At 42.6% G+C, this 20,711-nt stretch overlaps 1 long non-coding RNA gene across 2 annotated transcripts; it reads left to right on the top strand.

Moving 5' to 3' along the window:
* The first annotated feature begins 500 nt into the window (after positions 1 to 500).
* LOC137214923 (uncharacterized) lies at positions 501 to 13,451 on the top strand. 2 transcript variants are annotated; one of them, XR_010939079.1, is made up of 4 exons: positions 507 to 629; positions 1,020 to 1,834; positions 5,214 to 5,357; positions 10,125 to 13,451. It is a non-coding gene; the product is annotated as an uncharacterized lncRNA (long non-coding RNA). The 2 variants fall into 2 exon arrangements; XR_010939080.1 differs by lacking the exon at positions 1,020 to 1,834 and having other exon boundaries at positions 501 to 629.
* Positions 13,452 to 20,711: the final 7,260 nt, after the last annotated feature.

Consider the following 20,711-nt stretch of genomic DNA (forward strand, 5'->3'; position numbering starts at 1 on the left):
GCTTCAGTCTCACTAGCAGGACTTGAAAGCAAACTCTTGACAAAAAGACACTGACGGGTTTTTGTTTTGTGTGTGTGTGGCGTTTTCCTGTTGTTTTTGTTTTGTTTTTTGGTTTTGGTTCAGCTGTGCAGCTTGCAGGATCTTAGTTCCCTAACCAAGTTCCTAACCACTGGACCAACAGGATATTCCCTTACTTAAACCATTTTCATGTTAACAGGAAACATCTTAGTTTCCGACGTAACTGGCCCACGCAACTGTAAGCTTTTTACCTTAAAACTGTTACAGTCACTTAAACTAAGCACGTTAAGTTACTGGGAAGCACCTTCGGTGCCCGCCCCCTGCCAGGGCTTCTCGCTCTCCCTTCTCAGACCTGGGCTCCCTCCTCCTCCGGCTCCTCGCTGGAAGCTCTCCGCCCAGGCCACGACCCCCGGAGGCCCTGCTTCTAATCGCGCGCGCAATTTCCAGAGGACCTGGAAGCGGATACGGCGGAGACGGGGTCATAAGACACAGGGTGAATTTCTCCTTTCTAGTGAAAATCCGCGTGCCGGGGCCTTTCTTACTCCCTCTTCAGGGTCTTGTGAATGACTACGGGCCTAAAATCCCCACACCCGCCCCTGAATTTACCCCAGGTAAATTCAGATCTAGCCGGTCTGAATCTTTTCGGGGATCTTTTCTCTTCGGGCTGTAAATTTCTCTGAGGATGGTGCTTGCCCTGTATTTTCTACCTTCGGTCCACGTGGACACCGCCTTTCGCAACACTTCGCTGCTTAAAACCTGTTAACTGTCTCGGCCTCCCCTTGTAAAGTCCTTGACCGCGAGGTGGATTCGCCCTTCACCCCACCCCCAGCCTCGCCCTCTCGGCCCCTGTAGGGCAGCACCGGCCGCCCCGCTCCTGGACAGGCCGCGTCCCCTCCCCGGTCCTGGGATTCTGCAGAGCCCGCCCCTCTCCGGAGACCCCCTCCCTCCCTCCCAGCGCCTCTGTCCTTGCGTCTCCTCAGGCCGGTCCTTCTGCTCCACAGGCTTCTTTCTTGGTCAGCCCTTCCCCTCACCCCGCGTAGGGGGACGTGACCTGCGCCAGCCTTGTGGACACCCGTGGTTCTTCCGTGCCAAGTTCAACTCGGTGGAAAATGGTCTCTTGCGGTAGGCGGGCATCTTATTCACTCGCCATCTTTCTAAATATGGGGGCGAAGGGGGATCAGGAGAAGCAGAGACAGAGCGACCGAGAGAGGGATAGAAAAACTGAGAAGCAGAAAAGAATGAGGGAGAACCAATGGGAACTTAGACGGTGGCTGAGGGACTTGCAAAGAGATAGTGAAATGAAATAGATTTAGCCTTGAAACTAGCGGGCCAATAAAATAGAGAAGTAAATTTAAAAAGCCGGATCTCCGGGTGGGCAGCATGGCGAGAGGCCTGCTAGGAGCGAGGGCAGCAGTGGTGAGGCCCTGCACACAGTGAGTCCGGGAGAGGATAAAAGGTGGAACGAAGGCTTTCAGAGCAACAGGTGCTGGGAGAGAAAGAGGACAAAGGGGGACACGAAGAGCAGAGGAGGACAGAGCAGGAAGGAAGCGTCGCCAACTGAAGTGCCGGCGAGTGGGGAGGAACGGAATGGAAGGGGACCGGAAGAGGTGTAACCCAGAGGGTAGACAGGGAGCGGAGGTGGCGGAGAAAGAGGAACAAGGGGCAACAGGTTGCAGAGTGGGGCAGGCCAGGTGTGAGGGAGGAAATAGAGAAGAGGGCAGGAACAGCAGGAGAGCGGAGGGGAGCAAAAAGACGTAGACGGAGAAAACTAGGGAGACAGATAAACGGAATGAGATGGTGACACATAGTAGTGCAGGTAGGTGGTGGGAGCTGGATGCAGTTGGATGGTGAGCTGTTTGGATGTGGATGATTAAGTCGTGATATATGATTTGTGGTTTTAGAATATAGTACATTTAAAATTTGTTTAAATTATACAAATGAGGATGAGAATTGCAAAGCTGCTGTCTACAGGCTTATGCATTTTGTAATTATTTATATGAGAAGATAACTTCCATTTGCAATCCCTATTCAGCCAGGGGGACAGTGACTTGATTCACTTAGTTGTGGGTCACGCCCTTCCCTTTTCCTGGCATGGAGTAGGGGTCAGGGGAGAGGACACCTGGGGCAAAAAATGACTGACTCTGTCACTACATGGTGCCTTTTTAAAGGAACATTTAAAGTATTTTTTGTGTGAATGCATTTACTTTTTCTTTCTTGATTCTGTATATATAATTTTTTTTTGTAGGTTGGAGTAAATCTTAGTTCATTCAGTTTCTCCTTTCCTGTAAATAAGTATTTATTTCTGGAGTAATTTTTGGTGGTCTATAATTAACTCATATCATTCTTTTCTAAACATTTTAGTCTCAATTTTTAAAAACTTTAACAGCAGAATTTTTAGGTGAAAAAAATTCACAAATTATTTCTTTAAAAAATGTGTTTTAAAAAAAAAAAAAGTATGTTTCAGGTTCCTTTGAGGCCTGCCTGCTTTCTCTTGTTTATCTCCTATATGGGAAAAGTTCCTTGGTAACTAATAAATAATTTTAGGCTATTTTGATGTGTACTTGGTAAAGATATCAATGATGGTTTATATTAACAGCCAAAAGCTAGTGTAACCAGTTAGTCTCATATGCCGTTTTCTTCCTTTTTGTGTGCTCTGTTAAAATTGTGAGCTGTTATAAAGATGTTTCCCTCAGGGCCCTCTTGACTGTTCTGTGCAAGTGAGGAAGGATGGGCTGGATTGATGTGAAACCTTCCAACAAAGCCCCTCTATTTATGATGAAGAAGTTTGCTCACAGCTTATTTCTAAGCTGACCCCTTTCAGTGTTTTCCACACCAGCGGCAATGGTTTTGCAATGCTGTGTTTTAAAAATATTTTTCTTTGAGTTTCTGAGAAACAATAATTAATTGCTTGGTGTCAGTGTGATCAGACCTTGCAAGAGAAGTTTCCTTTGCTCAGGAACATGCAAGATCGTCCCTGTGTTTTTTATTTTTTGTTTTTTAAAATATTTATTTACTTATTTGGCTGCGTTGGGTCTTAGTTGCGGCACGCGGGGCTGTTCGTTGTGGAGCACGGGCTCCAGAACGTGCAGGCTCAGTAGTTGAGGTGCGCAGGCTTAATTGCCCCGCGGCATGTGGGATCCTAGTTTCCCGATGAGGGATGAAACCCACACATCCCCTGCATTGGAAGGTAGACTCTCAACCACTGGACCACCAGGGAAGTCCCCGTCCCTGTGTTTTAAGTGGGATGGACAGTAAGGACAAACTTTGCCCACTGGTCCTTCAGGAAGCTTTTCAGAATTCAGTTCCACATGGCTCTCTTCACTGAATTCAGACCTTCTCAGAGATATCTCCCCTCTGGCCCTTGGGGAGCCCACTTGTAAAATGGAGATGAGAGAATAGACCAAAAATTCTGAGTGTGAGCAACAGTTACCCATGAAATGATTGGTCAAATTGGGTGTTTGTCTGTGTGTGGCAGTTCTTTTTGGAGAGAGTGTCCCGTTGTCTTTATTTTTTTTTACATAGATTTCTTTATTTTTCTTTCTTTATTTTTGGCTGTGTTGGGTCTTCGTTGCTGTGTGCGGGCTTTCTCTAGTTGTGGTGAGCAGGGGCTACTCTTGGTTGCGGTGCACGGGCTTCTCATTGCAGTGGCTTCTCTTGTTGTGGAGCACAGGCTCTAGGTGTGTGGGTTTCATTAGTTGTAGCACACAGGCTCAGTAGTTGTGGCTCGCGGGCTCTAGAGCACAGGCTCAGTAATTGTGGCGCACTGGTTTAGTCGCTACGCGGCATGTGGGATCTTCCCGGACCAGGGCTGAACCCGTATCCCCTGCATTGGCAGGTGGATTCTTAACCACTGCGCCACCAGGGAAGCCCTAGTTTTCCTTTCTTCTTATGTGGTGCTCTGGGTTTGGTATCACAGTCATGTTGGCCGCATAGAATGAGTTTGGCAGTGTTTTCTCTTCAACTCTTTGTAAGATTTTTAGCAGGATTAGTGGTCATTCTTCTGTAAATGTTTGGTAGAATTATGCAGGTAAAGACATCTCTTCCTGAGTTTTTCTTTGAGGTTTCTCATTACTACTTGAATCTCTCTAGTTATAATTCTGTTCAGATTTTTTATTTCTTAATGTTTCCAACTTAGTAGGTTTATGTTTCTACGAAATTACCTGTATCTTATAGATTATGTAATGTGTAGGTATTATTGTTCATGGTACTCCCTTTTAATCCTTAAAAAATTTTTTTTTGACATCAGTTGCAATCACTTCTCATGATTTCAAAAGTATATATCTTTTGTAGTTGAAATTATATCTTCAGTATATTCCCTGGCCTTGAATTTTTCCTACACTATCATGTTAATGGTTTAAATAGTAGGAAGATCACTAACATTTTCTGTGTATGTGTGTGTTTGTGTGGGTCCACATATATAGTGACCCTTCATGCTGTTCCATGTTGTTCACCTTGAACTTCTTCATTTTTTTTTTTAATTAATTTATTTTTGGTTGTGTTGTGTCTTCGTTGCTCCGTGTGGCCTTCCTCTAGTTGCGGCGAGTGGGGGCTACTATTCATTGCAGTGCACGGGCTTCTCATTGCGGTGGCTTCTCTTGTTGCACAGCATGGGCTCTAGGCGCCCGGGCTTCAGTAGTTGTGGCTCGCGGGCTCGGTAGTTGTGGCATGCAGGCTCTAGAGTGCAGGCTCAGTAGTTGTGGTGCACGGGCTTAGTTGCTCCGCAGCATGTGGGATCTTCCTGGACCATGAATTGAACCCACGCTGCCTGCATCAGCAGGTGGATTCTTAACCACTGTGCTACCAGGGAAGTCCTTTGAACTTTTTTTTGCGGTACGTGGGCCTCTCACCGTCGCGGCCCCTCCCGCTGCAGAGCAGAGGCTCTGGACACGCAGGCCCAGTGGCCATGGGTCACGGGCCCAGATAAAAACTATCCTCATGGCCACTTGGTTAAAATTTTTTTTAATTGAGGTATAGTTAATTTACAATGTTGTCTTAGTTTCAAGTGTACAGCAAAGTGATTCAGCTATATATATATTCTTTTTTCAGATTCTTTTCCATTATAGGTTATTTCAAGATATTGAGTATAGCTCCCTGTGTGATTCAGTAGATCCTTCCTGTTTATCTGTTTTATTTATCGTAGTGTGTGTATGTTAATCCCAAACTCCTAATTTATCCAACATTCCCCCCCACCCCAGAAATGTTTTTGTTTCAGGAACAGCTGACTTTTGAAGATGTGGCCATTGATTTCTCTTAGGATGAGTGGGAATGCCTGGACCCTGCACAGAGGGCCTTGTACAGTGACATGATGTTGGAAACGTAAAGGAACCCGATCTCCATGGGTGAGGATAACTTCTCTCTAGATGTTGGGATCTGCCCTTTTGTGTTATGCATTTTCCCCTGTGTGCCTCTTGGGGGGCCCCTTGGAGACTCAGACATGCAGCATCATGAGTTTAAACTGACCCTTTCTTCAGATGATCTGTGCCTTTTGTGTTACATCAGAGGTTGTTCTAGAGCTTAACTATATATAAAGCTCAGTGGCAGGGCTTCCCTCGTAGTGCAGTGGTTAAGAATCCGCCTGCCAATGCAGGGGACACAGGTTCGAGTCTTGGTCCGGGAAGATCCCACATGCTGCAGAGCAGCTAATCCTGTACACCACAACTACTGAGCCTGCGCCCTAGAGCCCACGAGCCACAACTCCTGAGCCCATGCGCTGCAACTACTGAAGCCCACACACTCCAGAGCCCGTGCTCCGCAACAAGAGAAGCCACCGCAATGAGAAACCCGTGCACCGCAACGAAGAGTAGACCCTACTCGCCGCAACTAGAGAAAGCCTGCACACAGCAACGAAGACCCAACATAGCCAAAAAATAATAAATAAATAAAAATAAAATAAATTGAAAAAAAAAAGCTCAATGGCGGACTTTTTAAAAAAAAATCACATTAAAAGGTAGACATAAAATAGAATTATTAAGCACTGACTTTAGGCCCTTCTTAGGAGTCATTAATAAATACATCTCTTAAACTTGCTCAAGACCCATTTTATCTTTGACATCTCTGCCATGTTGTTTTTCTTTTTTTTAGTTTTTTAATTTAATTTTATTTATTTTTTTATACAGCAGGTTCTTATATTAGTCATCCATTTTATACACATCAGTGTATACATGTCAATCCCAATCACCCAATTCGTCACACCCCCACCCCCACCAGACCGCTGCTTTCCCCTCTTGGTGTCCCTATGTTTGTTCTCTACGTCTGTGTCTCAATTTCACAATGGCAGACTTCTAAAAAATGTCTGATTTCCTGTTTTGTACCCTTTGCTTTTGACTCAGTATTTCTTGGAAGAGTGTTAGGTATATGTATTACACTGTTCCCTATGCATTTAGAAGGAGGCCGGCAGTGGGTGAATGTTTGAAATATTTTTCCAGAAACACCTGTCTTTTCTTCACTACTCAGCTGAACAAAGCACTGTGATTTTGGAAAAACCACAGCACTTTACATTTCCTTTTTTTTTTTTTTCTAATTAAGTAATTAATTTTTTATTTTTGGCTGCTTGGGGTCTCAGTTGCCGCATGCAGGATTTTCATCGCGGAGCACAGGCTCTTCATTGTGGCGAGCGGGCTTCTCTCTGGTTGTGGTGCACGGTTTCCAGAGCGCATGGGCTCTGTAGTTTGCAGCACACGGGCTGTACTTGAGACACACTTGCTCAGTAGTTGTGGCGTGCGGGCTTAGTTTCCCCGTGGCGTGTGGGATCTTAGTTCTCTGACCAGGGATCAAACCCATATCCCCTGCATTGGAAGGCAGATTCTTTACCACTGGACCACCAGGGAAGTCCCACTATACATTTCTTTGTTCTGATAAGCAGGAATTTCTATTTCTGATCTGAACATTATCTCCATTTTAGAGCAAGAGAAAGAGCCCAGGACTCTGGTGAGTGGTGTGAAAATAGCAAAAAAACAAATGGGTGAGAATGTATCAAAAGTGTGAACACAGGTGGGATCTCAGGGCAGAGAGGAAGCCACAACATGAATAGTGTTTGGGAACCTCTTCTCAGGGTAGAGAGTTCTTTGGGAAAACCGAAGTTTATTAATTGAAAACTCTCGGAGGAAATTTTTCTTCTCCGTAACTTATCCCTCTTGTCCTTCCACATGTAAAATGTATTCTTTCACCCTCCAGTGGTGCTGCAGCTCCACGAGAGACAAAGGCAAGGTCTTTATCGAGATCTACAACACTCATCATCTGGCTACTGTGAACTGGTTGTTGCTTGAATTTGAGGAGCATGAGGCGGGCTGTTTTAAAGGGGTCTCTTGCCCCGTCGTCTCTCCTTTGGGTCTTGATTCCACTGGATGCTCAATTAGTCCCTGTAGATCAGAGCTGATGCCTCTGGAGTCCCACCCCTTAGCCTCTGAGTTTGATCAGAGTTGCAGTACTTGGAAGACGTAATCAGAAGATGGGAGACACTGGCTGCTCTTTGACTCATCTGGCACCTCAGAACCTGCATGGAGCTGTCTCAGGCCCTGCCTGCTTATTTAGATCCCTCAGCCATTTCTTGTGTTCTGATTTTGCCATGCACTTCAAGGTTTTGTGTGACAGGGAGATGGAGTGGTTCTTCTGCATTGTTAGTTAGGAAAACTAAGGTCAGCGGACAGAGAGATTCTCTCTCTCTTTTTTTTTAAATTTACTTATTTATTTATCTTTGGCTGCGTTGGGTCTTCGTTGCTGCTCGCAGGCTTTCTCTAGTTGCAGCGAGCGGGGCCTACTCTTTGTTGCGGTGCGCGGGCTTCTCATTGCGGTGGCTTCTCTTGTTGCGGAGCACGGGCTCTAGGCGCACGGGCTTCAGTAGTTGTGGCACACGGGCTCAGTAGTTGTGGCTCACGGGCTCTAGAGCGCAGGCTCAGTAGTTGTGGCACACGGTCTTAGTTGCTCCGCGGCACGTGGGATCTTCCTGGACCAGGGCTCGAACTCGTGTCCCCTGCATTGGCAGGCGGACTCTCAACCACTGCGCCACCAGGGAAGTCCCGAGAGATCCTCTTTTTGATCCCCAGTCCTACATGGGGAGCATATATGAATCTTTCAGGCTCTTAGCTTGGCATCTGTGGGTCGAGCCCATGGTTCCATCTCAAGGTCCTCGAGCATCTGACCCCCGTATCTTGTAATGTTTTGGCTCTTGTACTACTCTGCCTAGTCTGGGAATGTGTACTCTTCCTGATTTCTTATTTTCATAAGTTTGTACGATTTGCCTCTTAAATGTGCTTTTGAATTACGTAGTCCTAAGGACTGAAGATTTTTCCAGTTTCTTTGCTGTGATAATCCACCTGTAGTTTGTGGACAGCTTTTGGTGGACTCCCTGTGGAATGGGTTTACTGGGTAACAGAAAATTACTGATGGAGAACACTTCCCCTCATGTGTTGCAATATCATCCTACTGCATTCAGAGTCACCACTTGAACCTACTCTGTAGGGTGGTCAGCAGGTTGTAGGATACAAGATAGAAAGTATCACAAATACCTCACCTATATGTCTTTCCAGTTTTTTGTTCTGGTTTTGAGGACTATCACAAAATCCTGTCTCCAGAGCACTGTGACAATGTTGTTTACAACTGGTTGAAGCCGCAGTTAGGGGTCATAAAGCAAGGTATCGGTTTAAGCTACCTTAAAGATTATGCTGGACTTGCTTTTCCTTTTTTTCTGCGTTCCCTCACTCTCCTAATAGTAACGGCTTGAATCTGCTCTTTGGATCTCCAGTAAAGTCTAGGAGACTAAGGCTTTTTCTATGAACAAGAAACGAGGACACGGAAAGGCTGGCAGGGCCCCACAGGGTCTTCCTCAGTTGCAATCCCCCCACCCTTTTGATACCCTCAGTCTTAAGGGGAGCAGATGTGGGACAAGAAAGGGAATAAAATATTCTATAAAGAGGTTAGTCAAACTCGGCAGGGGAACTGAAATGTAGGGGGACTCGGTTTCAAAATCATGATCTCCTTCCTACTCCATTGTACCATTGATTGGATTTCTTTGTATCTGCATGTGTGTGTACAGAAGAAATGCATGAATCTCCTTTTGAGTTGCCTTTTCCTGGTTTTTCCTTCTGGTTTCTGCTAGCAAAATTCTTGCACAATCTCCTATGTATGTAATCTTCTATGTATGTGTTCCTTGAATATAAGCATGACAATGGAACTTATGGAATATGCAGTTGGACACATTACATAGGAAATAGTGTAATAGATGCAATCCTACCTTCTCCCTACAATCACTTTTTTTTTTTTAATTTTTTAATTTATTTATTTTTGGCTGCGTTGGGTCTTTGTTGCTGTGCACAGACTTTCTCTAGGTGCGGCAAGCAGCGGCTACTCTTTCATTGCAGTGCGTGGGCTTCTCATTGCAGTGGCTTCTCTTGTGGAGCATGGGCTCTAGTGCATGGGCTCAGTAGTTGTGGCGCACAGGCTTAGTTGCTCCGCGGCATGTGGGATCTTCCGGACCAGGGCTGGAACCTGTGTTCCCTGTATTGGCAGACAGATTCTTAACTACTGTGCCACCAGAGAAGCCTGGTACATAGTTTTAAAGCAGATATTTAGAAAAATATTTTGTTTTCTTAAAAGTTGTATCAAATTCTTCATTTTCTCTATTATGTATTAATTTTTCAATTCTAAACAGCCAATTAATTAGATTATTTATTAGCTTGTTTGGATTATTTAGCATTACATCTTTTTATAGCATTTATGTATGTGTAGTAAGTATGCAGAATATATCTGTAATATATTTTTTTCTCCTCAGTTATGAGACAGCAGTATGTTTAATGTTAATTGGTATGTGCTTTGGGGTCATGGTGGAAAAATACCCTCTCTTTGATAGCTGATGTCCAATCTGTGTGTTTTTAACATAGGATTTGTGAAACAAGGCTACCTTAAAATGAACTTGAATTATATGTTATTACTCTTTCTTTAGTAAAGAATTCTATTCCTTTAGTGTTTCTAAAAATTTTAAGATCATTGTTGGGTAGTTTCATAACTCTGTTTGGTATAAGTATTACTTTTGGTGTAATATATATTCAATATGAAACATTTATTTATAGGTTGTAATGAATAGGATAACTATGTTTCTTTATATCTTGTAGATATCTCTCTTATACGTGTGATCCAGCAGTTACAACCAAAAACGAACAGTGATAACAGGAGAAGTATTCCAAACAGTGATGTTGGGAAGATCTGAAAGTCATGAAATCGAACATTTTTACCTCAGGGAAATCCAGGAAAATATGTATGACTTTGAGTCTCAGCAGAGAGATGATGAAAGAAATCATAAAGTAATGCCTATAACCCATAACAAAAATCTCACTGATGGAAGACATTGCCATTGTAGACGGGATGCAGGAATCAAGCCCATTGGAAATAGGCTTGGATTAAGCTTTCAGGATGAACTCCATATAATGAGAAGTGAAGGGGAAATTTATGAATTTAAATTTAAATTTAGCTGACAAGAAAATCAACAGTAGTGCCTCAGTTTCACCGCTTCACGTAATTCCTCTTACTCCTCAAACCAGTATTTCTAATACAAATGAGAATGATTTTATGCATTCCCCCAACACTGACAGAAGACCAGACAAATGTAACGAGTGTAACGAAACCTTCCTTAACAGCTCAAACCTCTCTAGATATCAGAGAATCCACACAGGAGCGAAATTATATAAATGGGATATATGTGGTAAAATCTTTGGTCGAAATTCACACCTTGTGGGTCATCAGGAAAGTCATGTTGTAGAAAAATGTTACAAATGTAATGAATGTGGCAGGACCTTTAGTCATGGCTTATAGCTCACTCAACATCAAATAATCCATTCAGGAGAGAAACTATATAAATGTGATGTATGTGGCGAAGTCTTCAGTCGAACCAGTCCTTGAAAATCTTCAGAGAATTCACACCGAAGAGAAACCGTATACAAATGAGTGTGGAAAAACCTTTAATCACAGCTCAAACCTCATTAGACGTCAGAAAATTCGTACAGGAAAGAAATTATATAAATGTGGTATGTGTAGCAAAGTTTTCAGTTGTAATTCAAACCTTGCAATTCAGTGGAGGGTTCATACTGGGGAGAAACCTTATAAATGTAATGAGCGTGGCAAGGTCTTTCGTCTAAAACCACATCTTCGAATTCATTGGAGGGTGCATACTGGAGAGAATCCTTTCAAATGTAGTGATTGTGGCAAAGCCTTCAGTCAAAATTCACACCTTACAAATCACTGGAGAGAACATTTTATAAAGAAACCTTTCACATATATTGCGTGTGCAAAAACCTTTACTCAGGTCTCAACCCTCACTACACATCAGAAAATCCATACATGAGAGAAACTATATAAATATGATATATGTTGAAAGGACTTCAAAATTCAAACTTGAAAATTCACACCTTACAGTTCTTCAGAGAATTCACAGTGGAGAGGAACCGTACAAGTATCACGAGTCTGGCAAAGCGTTTGTGCGTTCAGCCTCACTTACCGTCAGACAATTCATGATGGAAAGAAACCTTACAAATGTAATGACTGTCTCAATGTGGTTAGTCAAAATTTATACCTTATGACCTACCCAATTATTCATACAGGAGAGAAACCTTGTAAATGTAATGAGTGTGACAAATCCTTCAGTGTGCTTTCAAGCCTAACTTATCAGATGGTCCATACTGGTGAAAGACCTTGAAAATATAATCAGTGTGGCAATGCTTTTAGCATAGGTTCACATTTTAATGTTCATGAGAAAATTCTTACTGGCTAGAAGCCAGGTAAATGTATATAGTATAGTCAGGCCTTTAGAAAATGAACTCATTCTAGAAAGAATCCTCACAAATTCCATGAATGTGCAAAGCCTATACTCATGGCTCCCATCTCACCAGTAGTTTGGTGTTAAGCACTGGACAAAACATTACGAAAGTCATGAATTTTGCAAAGCTTTTAGGTCGTGCCTTAAACTCAGAGTCACCAGATATGTCATGCTTAAAAATGCAATGAATATGGCAAAGTTTCAAATTTTTGGTCCTTCGTCACTAGATATCAGAATCTTTATCCCGGAGAGAAACAACACAGATGTACTGTGTGTGGTAAGGATTTTACCCAAAGGTCACAAGTTGGGGAACATACTGAAGTGTTAGCTCCCAAATGCAATGGGTGTGGCAAAACATTTGCCTTGAGTTCAAGTATTAAGCAACAGCAGAGTCCATATTGAAGAGAAGCCATGGAAATGTAGGGCAGAAGCTTTATCCAGGCCTCACAGTGCACCAGACTTCAGAAGACTTATCTTTGAGGGAAACCACACAAAAGAATATGTTTACTAATGCTTGTAAGTGATGATCCAGACTGTGGAACATAGAAGCTTTCCAATGTAATGAATGCGTAAAGGTTTTCATCAAGTAATCACACCTTTGGTGTGATGAAATAATTCATACAGCTCAGAAAATATACAGATATTCTGAACATAGAAACACTTTTCAGAAACAGTGCATCCTCAGGGAGCATCATGAAAGTCATAGTTGGGAGAGCCCTTACAAATGTAATAAATTTGGGGAATTTTTTGAGCAATTCTTACAATAGACCACACATCAAAGAATGCATACTAGGATTAAGTCAGCCTGTAGTTCTCCAGATTAATCTGAGATATTATATACTGCAGAATCATTACAAGTCACAGTGTGTTAAAACTTATGACATGATGCATATATGAGGGTAAGAAGGATATATGTGGAAATGGCCCATTATCTCCAGTGTATAAATACTCAATTTTTTGAAAGCGCTTCATTACAATTTATGCCTTTCAACGTGAAGTTTGAGATCTGTTGATCTTACGCCTTCAGTGTGGGCCTTTGATGATGGTCTCTGGGAAGGAGTCAATAAGATGAAAGGGCCAACTTCATTAGGTGTAGTTCCTTCACCTCCATGTTGCCTGGAAAAATAAGGACACTGAATTATTAAATTGAACATTGTGTAAATTATCGTTAGGGAGAGGCAGAAAATAATGTAAAACTAGGACATGACCCATCATGCTTATGTTCGGGGAGCCCTTCCATAGATACTCCACAGTGGGTTATGGGACAGAATTGTCTACCAACTGACCTTGAACAGGGCAGGAAGGACATTAATGAACTAGGCTTTTCATGGGAGGAAAGTGACAGGTAACTAGTGACTGATTGGTGGAAATAATGCAGGGGAAAACTTGGCCACTTTCTCCACTGGATGGCCATAACTGTTGTATATATCTATGTTTAATGAGAAATTAGTCTTATTTTTGGAAGTTGAACAGAGAGCAGTTATCGTGAGAGGGAAATTTATTCAAAAGAACCAGAATGTTAGGTGTATGATTCACATTTAACTGCTTCAATTACATTTTGCTAGTGTTTTATTTAGAATGTATTGTAGGGTCTCATGTTTTAATTAATAAATTTAATCACTTTTGTCAACCCTGGATGAATCCTGTTGCTTCCACCAGCACATTTTTTCCCCATCTCAGTACTTTACAAGAGAAGCTAACAGTGCACCATTAGGCTCTCAGGATTGAAAGAATCTGCAATAATTTCTTTCCAATATGGAATCAAACAACATATAATTTGGGGATTAAATTCTCATAATTTGTACTTGAGTTAATTCCTCTCCACTCTCTGTTCCAGAATATTCAGATGGTATAATGAAAATATCATAGCAGGGGCTTCCCTGGTGGTGCAGTGATTGAGAGTCCGCCTGCCGATGCAGGGGACATGGGTTCGTGCCCCGGTCCGGGAAGATCCCACATGCCGCGGAAAGGCTAGGCCCGTGAACCATGGCCACTGAGCCTGCGCGTCCGGAGCCTGTGCTCCGCAACGGCAGAGGCCACAACAGTGAGAGTCCCGCGTACCGGAAAAAAAAAAAAATCATAGCAGTGTATTTCAGACTCTGACTTCTATTATTGTGCAAAAATTGGACAGAGTAAATATAAAAATCAAGTTGGTGTTATTGAATGATTCATGAATTCGGCAGCATTCCACCTAGTAAAAAAAGAGGTGCTCCATGGAGCTGTACAAAATGGAAAGCTTTAATAGGCAGATACTGGGCAGGATAAGAAAGTTATTAGTTAAAGAAAAGATAGTTTCTGGACTTCCCTGGTGGTCCAGTTGTTAAGACTCCGAGCTCCCAATGCAGGGGCCCCTGGTTCGATCCCTGGTCAGGGAACTAGATCCCGCGTGCTGTAACTGAAAGATCCCGCATGCCACAACAAAGGCTCCATTGTGCCGCAACTAAGACCGGGCGCAGCCAAATAAATAAATAAATAAAAGATAGTGTCAGGCAAGGTTACCTTTTTGGGGGAAAGGAGGGCAAAATCTTTTCCTGTCTATTACCTCACTAGTGTTGTTTAGGAAATTCTAGAGTGATTGGTTTAAGGTCACTTTTCTGGGAGGGATGAAGCTGCAATTAAGTCTGGGTTTGTCCTCTCAGGGGTAAGTGACTCCACCTTTGGAATTTTTCTTTTTTTTTGGCACTCCCTACAACCTGCTCCCCATTCCTGAATATGCAGTGTATGAATGTATTTCTTAATGTCCTTTTCCTTAAGTAAATGTCACAGCATGCACCCACCCTGATTTACATGAGGGGAAAATAGGAATATAGTAAGCATACGAAAAATATTAGAAAATTTCAAAATCGTGCAATTTCAGTTTTGTCCTTGGAACACTCAGTGCAATAATTTGAAAATATCGATATTCAAGACTTTAAAAAACGAACAGTATACGATAGGAATATTCTGTTTGATAGATAAAGTAGAAATTTCATATATTCACCTCCAGAGCACTTTTTGTTGTTGTTGCTAAACTGCAGTTATGGTCATTCACCGGATTAGGATGGAACTTCACCCAAAGATTGGTTTGGTCATTGAGACTGATTTTAACATTGAAATGTTAGGAGAATGTTTGTCAGCTTCCCAGGGAGATGGGAGAATTCCAAGGTGTTCAAAAAATGATTTGAGGAAACAGATAATGCTGACTGGCTTGGTGTCTTAAGGTGATTCCTGAGTGGTGCTTATAGGTGGGTACCTATTTATGCTCTGAATTCCCAATTGGTATCGAAGGAGGAAGCCCTTGGGCTTTTTTTTTTTTGGCTGTGTTGGATCTTCGTTGCTGTGCGTGGGCTTTCTCTAGTTGCGGCAAGCGGGGGTTACTCTTTGTTGCAGTGCGCGGACTTCTCATTGCGGTGGCTTCTCTCGTGGAGCACGGGCTCTAGGCGCATGGGCTTCAGTAGTTGCTTCACGTGGGTTCAGTAGTTGTGGCTCAGGGGCTTAGTTGCTCCACGGCATGTGGGATCTTCCTGGACCAGGGAAGTCCCAAGAGTAGTAAAATTTCGATTTCTAAATATGGTATTAAGCTATAAGTTACATGGTTGATTTTTCTACTATAATAAAATATTTTAATACAATTTTTCCTTAGCATTATTTTTTCCCCACACTTTACATTTCACACTTCCTCATTTTACAACAAGAGATAAATCAGTGGGTTGTTTGGGGAATTTTGTGATGTGACAATCCACATGTATAAAGTTAGGTGCACTATAAACATGATGAAAGAGTGTTCCTTTAGGGGTTCACTTCAGTGAAAGTACTGGAATGGCAAATGGTGAACTGAAGTCTTTTAATTTGGGAGTTGGCTATGGTCAAGTGCTTCAAAATCAAGTGTGTGGAGTTGAACCAGCATGCAATGAACTGAATGAAATTTTAAGAATGAATGAGAAAGACCCCAAGGACTTCCCTGGTGGCACAGTGATTAAGAATCCGCCTGCCAATGCAGGGGACACGGGTTGGAGCCCTGGTCTGGGAAGATCCCATGTGCCGTGGAGCAGCTAAGCCTGGGCACCACAACTGCTGAGTCTGTGCTTTGGAGTCCACAAGCCACAACTACTGAAGTCTGCACACCACAATGAAGAGCAGCCCCCGCTTGCTGCAACTAGAGAAAGCCTGTGCACAGCAATGAAAACCCACCACAGCCAAAAATAAATAAGTTTATTTATTTAAAAAAGAAAGACCCCAAGATTCCAAGTATAGTTTGTGACAAGGAGAGAGTCTCCATTGCCAAATGCCTGGAAGCTATCCTGCCATTTTCCAGTGATGTAGTGACATTCAGAGCCGAAGTATGTTGCAGAGAAAGTAAGATTTGTGCTACTTCCGACTTGACAACTGACACCCTATATTCTCCAGTTAGAATTTGTTCTCAACCAAAAATAATATATTTTTCTTTGATGAGTGATCTTGGGACTTCCTTTGTGGCACAGTGGTTAAGAATCCGCCTGCCAATGCAGGGGACACCGGTTTGAGCCCCGGTCCAAGAACTAAGATCCCACATGCCGCGGAGCAACTAAGCCCATGCTCCACAACTACTGAAGCCCGCACGCCTAGAGCCCATGCTCCACAACAAGAGAAGCCACTGCAATGAGAAGCCCGCGCACCGCAACGAAGAGTAGCCCCCGCTCTCCACAACTAGAGAAAGCCCACGCACAGCAACGAAGACCCAATGCAGCCAAAAATAAATAAATAGATAAATAAATTAATATAAATTTATTTTTAAAAATTTATCTTAATTTCACTTTTTTTTTTTTTGGCTCCGCCACTTGGGTTGTGGGATCTTAGTTCCAGGACCAGGGGTCCAACCTCATAGCAGTGAAAGCATGGTGTCCTAACTACTGGACCTCCAGGGAATTCCCTTAATTTCAATCTCTATTATCTTTCTTACCAGAATTTGAGTAAGAATCATTGTTATTAATGCTTTAAGCATAATAGCTCATTGAATTTTCATCGCTGAAAAAGATACTGGTGTTTATTCTCATTTCAGAAATGAAGGAACATAGGACAAATACTGATTTAAAGACTCATTCAGCTCCACCTCAGCAAGTGCCTGAGTCAGGATGTGAAACCATGTTGTCAGGATGTGAAGCCATGTTGTCTGACTGCAAAAATAATCTCTTAAGGCAAATTGTTTTTGATTCTTCACTGAGTATCCATAGTTAATTTTATGAGTATCTCTTGCCATTTTTAAATGGGTTATCATCATATATAATTGTTGTTATGGTAACTTATTTTTATACAAGCATACCTGTGTTCTTTCTTTCTTTCTTTCTTTTCTTTTCTTTTTTTTTTTTGGTTGCGCTGTGTGGCACGTAGGATCTTAGTTCCCCAACCAGGGATCAAACCCTCACGCCCTGCAGTGGAAGCTCAGAGTCTTAACACTGGACCGTCACGGAAGTCCCAAGCATACCTCTTTTTATTGCACTTTACTTTATTGGCTTCACAGATGCTGCATTTTGGAAATTGAAGGCTTGTAGCAACCGTGCCTGAACCAATCTTTGTGCTCTTTTTCCAAGAGCCTTTGGTCACTTGGTGTCTCTGTGTCAAGTTTTGATGATTTTCACGATGTTTCGAACTTTTAACATTATTTTATTTGTTACGGTGATCGTTCGTCAGTGATTTTGATGTTACTGCTGTGACCCACTGGATGCTCTGATGACTGTCAGCATTTTTCAGCAGTAAGTTGTTTTGTTTGTTTGCTGCTTCAGTCACCAAAAAGGGAAATTTCTGCTTGACAGGAGGCCGTCCTGCTAGCAAATAGTAGGCTGTGAATGGGCCTTATTTGATGTTTTTCTTGGGGCCCAGGTGGTTGGTGTGGCCAAAGTTCTTCATGTGGCAATGACAGGGCAGGGGTGCAGGGAAGAATAGCACGTGGGGCAGGTCCTCTCGTCCCAGTTGTATTTCTGGGCGAGCTGCTGAGGGAAGGCTCCATGGAGCCACCCTTCAGGCAAAGCACCAAGTGCAGGGTGGACTCTGGGTATCTTGATCTGAGACAGTACGACCCTCCGCCAGCTCTTTGTCCATAAAACACAGATGCTGCTAGTCAGCTAAGATGCAGTCAGGGTCTTCACAAAGATCTGTGTCTCTTTATCCACTCAGCCACCCCCTTGGCAAGAGCAGCGATAAAGTTTTCAAAATTAATTAATTACATTTATTTATTTGGTTGCACCGGGTCTTAGTTGTGGCAGTCAGGGTCCTTAGTTGTGGCGTGCATGTGGGATCTAGTTCCCTGACCAGGGATCGAACCCTGGCCCCCTGCATTGGGAGCACAGAGCCTTAACCACTGGACCACCAGGGAAGCCCCAAAGTATTTTTTTTTAATTTTTCTTTTATATTGGAGTATAGTTGATTAACATGTGTTAGTTCAAGTGTACAGCAGAGTGATTCCATTACACATATATCTATTCTTTTTCAAATTATTTTCCTATTTAGGTTATTACAGAGTATTGAGCAGAGTTCCCGTTATAGTCTACAGTATAGTGTAAATATAACTTCAATATGTACTGTGACCCAGTTTATTACAGTAACCACTTCTTTGCACTGGAACTGAACACACAATATCTCTAAAGTATGCCTGCAGTTTTATTTCATAGGCCAGTATTACAAATGAGAGGTTCTGGTTCTTTGTTGCGGCAGGCGGGATCTTTAGTTGCCACATGCAAACTCTTAGTTGTGGCACGTGGGATCTAGTTCCCTGACCAGGGATTGAACCCTGGCCCCCTGCATTGGGAGCACGTAGTCTTAGCCCCTGGACCACCAGGGAAGTCCCCATGAAGTTTTCTTAAGCCACAGAATTTTAAATTCAAGATTTTTTTCTGAAAGGCTCCATTCTATACCTGTCACAAAGTAAAAATCCTATTTGTCAGCTAGGATAGTTTTTACTCGTGAGTGACAAACCACCTGGAAATTAGTAACTGAAAGAAGTAGGAAGTTTATCATTCCCATGTAACGGGAAGTCCAGAGGGTGCCACGTGGGATGTGATGGGTCCTCTGCTCCTTCTACCTCCATGACCATTTATTCTTCACTTTTTTTTCTGGCCATGCTGCGTGGCTTCCATGGTCTTAGTTCCCCCACCAGGGATCAAACCAGGCCCTTGCAGTGGAAGCTCCGATTCCTAACTGCTGGACCACCAGAAAATTCCCTCTTCACTTTCTTTATAGCAACATGGCTTCTTATGACTAAGAAGGGTGAAGATTGAGAGGCAAAGCCCTTTTAATTTTCAGATTTTGTCCCATTTTCATGAAAACAATAATTTTACGTTTTTCCGAATATTAGCTAATTTTAATAAGAAATGAGAATTTTTGAATTTCATATTTCCACCTCAAAAACAAAGAAAGGTAAAGGGAAAAGATGTTAGAAACAGATTTGTCAGCTGTCTTTGTTGTTTATCCTGAGAGTATAATATTCCATGCAATATGCTTAGTGACATACATCAGACAAAGACAAATACTATATGCTATCACTTGTGTGTGCAATCTAGAAAATAAATCCAAGAAGTATATATAGCAACAGAGAAATAGACTCACAGATAAAAAAAAAAATGTAGGTTATCAGTGGGGAGAATGAAGGGAGGAGGTGCAAGATAGCAATGTGATATTAAGAGATCCAAACTACTAGGTATGAAATAGATAAGCAGGGACTTCCCTGGTGGCGCAGTGGTTAAGAATCCGCCTGCCAATGCAGGGGACACGGGATCAAGTCATGGCATCAAGCCCAGGTCCGTGAAGATCCCACATGCCGCGGAGCAACTAAGCCTGTATGCCAAAACTACTGAGCCTGTGCTCTAGAGCCCACGAGCCACAACTACTGAGCCCGCGTGCTGTAACTACTGAAGCCCAGGCGCCTAGAGCCCGTGCTCTGCAACAAGAGAAGCCACTGTAATAAGAAGCCTGCGCACCACAACAAAGAGCAGCCCCTGCTCGCCGCAACTAGAGAAAGCACGCACGCAGCAATGAAGACCCAACGCAGTCAAAAATAAATAAATAAAATTAATAAATTAAAATAGATAAGCAATATCTTAAGTAACATATTGTGTAGCACAGGGATTCATAGCCATTATTTTGATAGAACTTCTAAGGAAGCATAACATTAAAATACTGTGTCACTATGCTGTATGCCTGCAACTAATATAAGTATTCCAACTAATATAGTATTGTAAATTCTCTTGGACTCAAGGTCATGTACATACCAGTTTGGAGATGGCCATACCACTTTACCATAGGTATGATCCTGATGGGTCAAGAAATCTGCATTCCACTGTTATGATCATTTACCAGCGATTTTTGCACATTCAATAGGATTGGAGAGTGTAATTGCCCACACTGGAGCCTTAACAAAATTCACTCAATAGGCTTTAAATGATATTAATCAGACTATTAGCCTACTGAATTCTGAGGTCTCTATGATGAGTAAGGCTGTGCTACAAAACTGCGTGGCCGTTGACATCCTTAGGGCATCTCAGGGGAGCACCTGTGCCATAATTCAAACTGCATGCTGTGTTTTCATACCTGATGATTCCTCTGATATAACACATTTAATGAACCATATGAAAAGTCAGATTTCAGCCTTAAAGTGACCCATTCCCTCGTCTTGACTTCTTCAAAATCTGGTTTGGCGTAGGAAGCTCTTGGCTTCAATATTTACTTATAACTCTATCAATGCTACTTGCTATATTCTATTTTGCCTGTTTCAGAAGGCGATTGTTTCTTGTATTACCAAATGTGTGACTGAGCCTCTGATAAAAATAATGATGAGTAGGTGACCTGAAGGACTTGACCGGATACACAGTTTTTATGAGATCAATGACTGTAACAGTGTAACTCTAGACATGGGAAGAAGCAACAAGAGGGATTTTTTTCC

Source organism: Pseudorca crassidens, chromosome 20, assembly GCF_039906515.1.
Source record: "Pseudorca crassidens isolate mPseCra1 chromosome 20, mPseCra1.hap1, whole genome shotgun sequence".
Lineage (NCBI taxonomy): Eukaryota > Metazoa > Chordata > Mammalia > Artiodactyla > Delphinidae > Pseudorca > Pseudorca crassidens.